The sequence below is a fragment of the Gavialis gangeticus genome, unplaced genomic scaffold, assembly GCF_001723915.1.
Source record: "Gavialis gangeticus isolate Ggan-Ray unplaced genomic scaffold, GavGan_comp1, whole genome shotgun sequence".
In the NCBI taxonomy this organism is placed as follows: Eukaryota; Metazoa; Chordata; order Crocodylia; family Gavialidae; genus Gavialis; species Gavialis gangeticus.
The window spans coordinates 5,142,579-5,149,633 of record NW_017729009.1 but is presented as its reverse complement, the minus strand read 5'-3'; the positions used below and the strand labels follow the sequence as shown (position 1 = coordinate 5,149,633).

The following is a 7,055-nucleotide window of genomic DNA, read 5'->3' as shown; positions in this document are numbered from 1 at the left end:
TGCAAGCTAGGAAGGAGTCCCCGATTTCCATGAAGTAGGTGTGTAGCCAAGATCCTCCCACTGGATGCTGGCCAGTAGGAAGCTAATTATAAGACTTGTAGGACATCCTGTCTGCAGTGAATTGGACAGAAGTACACCCTCCACTACACAATGCCATTTAAATCCATCTTGGTTTGGGTGACAGACCAGACACTTGAGCTGAGCCAAAAGGCTGAGATAAGAACAGGTTTACCTTATTAGAAAATGTTAAGAATCTTAGAACAAAAATGACAAGGCCATAAGGGAAATATGGAGAGCCCAAGTGGGGGACTAACATAAGAGGGATGAGGGTGAGGAGGGGAATGCAACTGGGTTACATAAATACAATGTTAGCCGTCTAGGCCCAAGGGTGGGAGGGGAGGTAGGGGAGGGGAGGGAGGGGGTCATGACACTGAGAGGGAAAAGAAGATACAAACAAACCCGTACAAAGGTCCACAATGGAGGAGGGGGTGAGTTGAGTGAAAGAGTCACTCAGTCCATGGAGTCCTATCCTTTCCAGGTGGAATGGAGTAGCCCATGGTTGAGAATAGCTCTCAGAGTCCATCAGGTGCTGAGGGGGGGGTCAGGCAGTCCACGTGATCTGAGCCAAACGGCTAGAAACCTACATGATATTAGTCCAAAGACAAAAGGATCATAATTTACTGTATTGGGCTGGGCCCCAGCAGAGTCAACAGCATTTCACGCCATGGTGACCCTACAGCTCAGGACTGCTCACTATGTGTGTGTGTGTATTCCAGACACCCCCCACAAAGGGTCCATGTGTTAATTAGCCCCCCAGTAATGGCCTGGGTGTTCTTGTCACAAGTCCTGGGATCCTCCAATAATTTATATGCAGATAAGATGCAGGGTAACCTGGTCTGGCCACCTCATGGAGGGTGGGGCCACACTAATCATATGTGCCAGGCTAAGAGAGAGATTCTGGGTGAACTGTTTGGGGCCCCACTTGGTGATGTTTGCCAGACATTTAAGGCGGGTGAAGAAACAGGATACCTTAGGAATGGGAAAGAAAGGTACAGGTCAGCTATGGGAGTGAAGAGGAAGTGGAAAGGTATTCAGTGTAGTGGCTTACCATGACTTTTAAAAGCATCAGCACTGAAGGGGACTGCAGTCAATGAGCACTACTATAGTAAAAGTTCTGTTACCTGGTGTTTTATAAGGGGGTATGCTCCACTAACTGGCATGTTGGCTTGTAAGATAAAGTGAAACCAGCTGTGTACTTCTGGTTCCTCTGAGCCCCCATTGCTTGGGGCAAAGCAGCCTGTGCTGCCAAGCCCCCATGGCCTGGGAGCATAGCAGACTGCGTGGGGCTGTGCGGGACCTGCCTTCTTGTCCTGCCACAGGAGGGGCGGAGGATGCCCCAGATGTGGTGTGAAAAGCAGTGGCTGGGGCCATGCAATTAACCGGCATATTTTGTTATCCAGCATTGCCCGTTCCCGGGGGATGCTGGGTAACAGAGCTTTTACTGTATATATTTTATTCAGAGGGGTTACACTAACATTTTGGTCTTTTGGCTAGGGGCACAAGGGACTGGGTGCATTTATTGTAATGGGTGTGTGGGCTTTCTTTATGAGGTTTAAGTTTCTGATGAAAAGTTGATGATAGAGGGTATATATATATAACTATATAGAGAGAAATATATTTTTAATAATTTTTTTTGGCAAAGATCAAGCATTTTTGGCACCAAGGGAAAGGTGTTGGGACTTGCCTTGGCCCTTCTGGTACCAGTCTGGTACTGTAGTACCTCCAGGCCTAATGCCAGCTCTCTGGGCAGGAGTTACCTGCCCATTGTTTTTTTTAAGGGCCCCCCCAAAAAGTTCCTGTCAGCATGTTTGGCCAATATGGGCCATGTGTTTTGTATCATGCTGCGTGTTGGCTGTATCATTGGTTTCCGTTACTAAGCACATGTTACTTTTGGCAACAGTTTTGTGATAGAAAATCATTTAAAGATAGACAATTTTTTTCTAGTTTCCTTATAACAGGACTAAAACCTCTGTATTTACTAAGGTTTCCTTGTATGTAAATGTAAGATGAGAGGCTTTTTATCCCATGCTGATTGGGGGAAAAAACCTCAAGTAAATATGGTATTTAGCAAACAAAACAATCCCAAAGGGAAAGACAAATAGGCACCGTTCTGAGACAGTCCATCTTGTGTTCAGCCTCCACTTCCGAGCAGGATTGACTCCTTCTGCGGAACTGAATAGTGACTTCTCCCAGTGCCACTTAAGTGACAGGGATTAAAGATGGCCTTCTCTTCCCTCACTTGAGCATTGGGCAACCAGCGTTTTCCTGCAGCAATTGTAAATAAGGCCATAGTGCCTGCTTCAGACTAATCCATTAATACAGAAACAAATGGTACAGGAAGGACTTACGCTTAACAGCACTTGATAATCTAGTGACTACAGCAGTGCAAAGGGACAAGAGGTGAGTCCCTGCCAGCAAGGAAAACAGACTGAGTGATCCAGGACCAAACACTGGCAGCCATGCATGTCCACTTGCTCACCCAAAGTGTCTATACAGCCCCTGAGCTGTGTGAGCGTTTCCATGAAGTGATCACACAAACGGACATGAGCACCAGTAGCCAGCTAAATGTCCACAGGGATATACAGCCTTCCAAGAGGCCTCTGTTAATTAGGCATGCAAACACACATAGGCAGCTCCCCGTCATGGGCCAAAGACAAGAAAAAAGAGTCTTTTTTAATAACATCTGCCAGCTCTTTTCTATCTTCCTTGTAACAGAGCTGAACACCCCAGATCCTGCAAACACAGACTCATAGATTCACAGATATTAGGGTCGGAAGGGACCTCAGTAGGTCATCGAGTCCGACCCCCTGCCTGGGCAGGAAAGAGCGCCGGGGTCAGACCACTTCAGCTAAGTGCTTGTCTAGCCTTCTCTTAAAAACCCCCAAGGTAGGCAAGAGCACTGCCTCTCTTGGAAGCCCATTCCAGATTTGGGCAACCCTTGGTGCCGTACCTACAGAACCCTCACCCCCCTGCCCTTTCCTGCAACTCTCAAGGCCATAACATGGATGCTTGTGCCTTCATGCCAGCCAAGCAGCTAAGGTCACTCCACCCCAGCCCATGGACACAGCGGACAGAGGTAGTTTCAGTAGATACATAGTGTTTTGCCAGCACTGGGCATGTCTACACGTTCATTAATTTACCTTTGCTACTGTGCATTAAGTTTAGTATCTATAATACGAGCTACTAAAGGTGCAGTAGCTACACACATGCACAGTAACAAAGGCAAACATTGGTTTTTTGTGATGCTTAATGCACGGTAGATTAATTCTACTGTGCATTAACACATTTCCCCCTCTGCCACCGGGGGACTGCAGCCAAGGTCTACCAGCCCTGACCGCTGCCGCCACTGCGGATCGCTCCCTGCATGGAGCAAGTGGCGGGATAAGCTCCCTTTCTGCCCCTCTGCCAGATGCTGTGACATTGGCGTGACACACTAATGTGCAGTAGAACAGTCCACTGCACATTCAGGCATCTCGTGTAGACGTGCGCTCTGCTGCTGACTCTCAGGGTGGCCTTAGGCAAGTCACTTCCCCTTTCTTTGCTTCTGTTTCCTTATCTGCAAAGCTGCTGGGAGCTGTGCATGGAAAACTGAGGGAATTGCTTATATCATTGTCATTATGGAAAAGCTCTCCCCGTTCTCATTCAGCTCAATCTTTTGGGTCTGCCCAGAGTAGGATAGTCCCTAGCCATGCAGGGCTTGGCCCATGAGGTCTGAAATACCGTGGCCTGCTGAAAATCCAGCCCCTCCTGTTTGGCTGCCCCAGCTCCTATTAGTGCAATACCAGGCATCTCCACACAGCAAGCATAGAGGTGACTGGTACCTTTCACCTGCCTCCCGCACAGGAAACCCTCCTACATCTGGCCATGGGTGTGTCGGTGATTTTATAGCCGATAACCTCCAGGGAAACGGGAGGCGTGGGGGGAGCTGCGCACTCAGCTTCCTGCCAGGGACCTACACACTACCTAGCAGAGCCAATGTCAATAGAAGGCCTGGAGGAAGAAGGCAAAACCAAACACACGGGCCCTTCTCAGAACAAGAGCTGTAAAACCTGCGCAAACCTGCACAAGTGGCACGACACCCTTTTATATGGTCAGAATCAATAGTCGAGCCGACTCAGAGTGTTTGCTGACACATAAACGACATCCACTGCACCACATTTATGACTCAAGGCCTGGGCTCATCTAATGGAGTCCAGGAGGGAGCCGAGGCAGCTCCCTCCAAATTGCCCTTTACTGTTGCTCTCATATCTGCAGCCTGCTACCTCACAGCCATGCGCTCTTAAAAGGTTTGTAAGGGGATGTTTGTCCCACATTTCCCGTTGTGCCCTGATAATCAGCCTTGTTTGCTGTCACAGGCAGCACATTGCTCATGGAGTTCTGTTTACTTGTGCTCATTACCTGCAGCCCCCATGACATGTCCATGCACACTGTGCAAGCTTCAATTAATAATCCCTAAGTCACCTGAAGTAAAATCCCCCACTTGGCAATAGGCTCCCAGTGCTGACAGAGGGGAAGAGCAAACCCACCAGCAGGGCACTGGGTGCTGGGAAAGCCGAGCTGCTTGATGCACTGGAGAGGAAGGCCATGTCTAAGGCATGAACAGTCCCTTCATCAAAGGTAGGAACTAGGGATCAGGGAGCTGTTGAAGCTATACCTGGTGGGCAGACAGCAAGGTGGTGGACATGGCATCACAGTGACAGCAAAGTGTGGGATGAAGACAGAGGCAGAAGTCGTTAATGCAGGGGGAGAGGTAATGACACCAACCAGATCATGTCTAAGTCACTGAAGACACTGCCTCACCCACTGGCTCTTTCTTCTTGGGATGGAGGTTGCAGAGCATTCCCTCTATCCCTGTAGCCTCTGGGAGGCAGTTACAGCCCCATAACTCACACCTGCCTGCTCTTTACTGTGCGCATAGGAGCGGTTGCGGGTGTGTGCAGGGTTTGACCCTGTCTGGGAGAGTTCTCTGTTGATCTAGGTGTGTTTCTCTATTAAAGGCACTAAATATCAGGGCAGGAACCAAAGGGTGAAGGAGGTTTCACGGGGTTAAATTAAGTTCATAGCTGGGCCCCTCCCTCCTTGCCATGCTGAAATGCAGCTGCATGCACATTCCCCACCAGGACAGGGAAGCAGCAGGATTCATCCCCAAGACTGTGTCATTACAGAGCATGCTGGATGAAGGATGGGTTTCTGGGCCTGACGAGTGGGAGAACAGCTCTGGAACGGAGCATGGGGCCGAGGCAGCTGTGGTTACTCTTTGAATTCCTCATTCTTTGTCCCCAAAGCCCTGCTAGATGTCACCGGGGCAGGTGGAAAAAAAAACAGGGACCCTACCCTGAAGAGCCCTTTTGTCTAACCAAGATGAGGGTGTTCCAAATACAAGGCCAGAAGCTGGATCCCCAGGCTCCCTCCCCCTGCACAGCCCTGTGCATCTTGGCAGAGGCTGTGCTCTGGGACAAGGAGGACAGCGAAGCTGAGAGCACTGTGCTCCAGGGGTCCTAGTGGTCCTAGTCCAGCTCATATACATTAGAGAAGCCTAATGTAGCTTCTAGCTTGCTCTCACAGCCACCTTTGTTTCCCCCTCAGCTGTGAGAGCCTGGGGATCCAACCCAGGTTATACATGTTATAAACACTTAATATAAACCTGTCCCCAGGCAAATTAGCACCTATGGCAGTCACCTGACATAACCTTCCTTCTCTATATCATAACGCTCTCTATATATGTCAGACCTTTGGGAAAGGGCATGTTATCACTGTGTACCAAGACTAGTACAATGGGTCACTCACCAGGAGAGTAACTGCTGTCTCTCTTCCATAACCCTCCCACATCTGCTCTGTGTGAGGGAGCAGGGCTCTTCTCTGAGGCACATACAAGACTGCAAGGGGTTGTTGAAAAGCCTTGGGGAAAACTGGCTATATTCCAGCAAAGGGCTGTGCTCTAGAAACAGCAATGTTGGACATAAGGGCTGTTTACAGATGTGAAAAAAAACTACATGCAGCACTTTAAGCTTGGTGCCGCCCCTGCACTGAGTGCAGCGCATGCCCAGAAAAGGCATTGCATTAGTCTGAGCCAGCTTACCCAATATCTGTATAGATTGCGTGCTTCAGTGAGGCTTTTTGGCACTTTTATCCAATAGCTGATTGAATCACCTTTACATAAAAGTGCCAAAAAGCTCCACTGAAGTGCCCAAGACACTGGGGAGCTGGGTCAAATGAATGCTCTTGCTCTTTCAGGAAAGTGCTGGGGTTTTTTTCACATCTATCAGCAACCAAGGATATTAGCATTTCTAATAGACTGTGCTGGGTTTTCCTGTGCTTTGCTAGGCAGACAATCCCATTCTTTGCTACTGGGGACTAATGTGCTCATACTGCCTGCATGCTGCACAGCCAAGAGCCCTGGTGTGAAGAGCAGCCTAGGGGCTAGGGACAGACATTCAAAACGCCAGAGCCTGAGTTGATTCAATCTTTGCAGGTTAGTCTAATCTGCCTAGATTGAACAAACTTGCAAGTGAACAGACATTAAGGAAATGCAGGCACATGCCTGCAGTGGCTCAGGCCAGAAGCCGGGGGGTGCTACAGCACACCCTTGGCTGCAAGGAAGCTGTGCTGCGGGGGCATGACCACCCCCACCAGTAGCCTCAAGTGAACTGGCCAGTTTATCCCACTGGCACGGATCTGAGCTGGGGTCTTCCTGGCACTCCCCCCTTGCTGCTGCAGTGGCAGGGACATGGCCCTGTGAAGCAGAGGGGACAGGGAGAGGGGTTATTCCACCAATTGCCCCACACAGGGAGTGATCCGTGGTGGCGGTCGGGGCTGGCAGACCTCAGTCCCCTGCTGACAGAGGAGGGAATAAACCTGCTCCCTGCCCCCTTTGCCTCAGGGGGGCATGCCAGCCAGTGTCTGGCCATGGTCCTGCCCCTACTGCTACAGCAGTGAGGGGGGAACACCAGGTGGACCCTGGCTCAGGTCCATGCCAGTGGGACAGGGAGGGGGAA

The 7,055-nt window shown here is 49.9% G+C and overlaps 1 long non-coding RNA gene across 1 annotated transcript in view; it reads right to left on the bottom strand.

The window, feature by feature from the left end:
* Window positions 1-212: 212 nt before the first annotated feature.
* The window catches only part of LOC109292429, a 25,076-nt gene continuing 18,233 nt past the window's right edge, over window positions 213-7,055 (bottom strand). The window contains exon 2 of the long non-coding RNA XR_002096120.1: window positions 213-640. This is a non-coding gene — a long non-coding RNA (uncharacterized LOC109292429). The remainder of the gene's footprint in view (window positions 641-7,055) is intronic.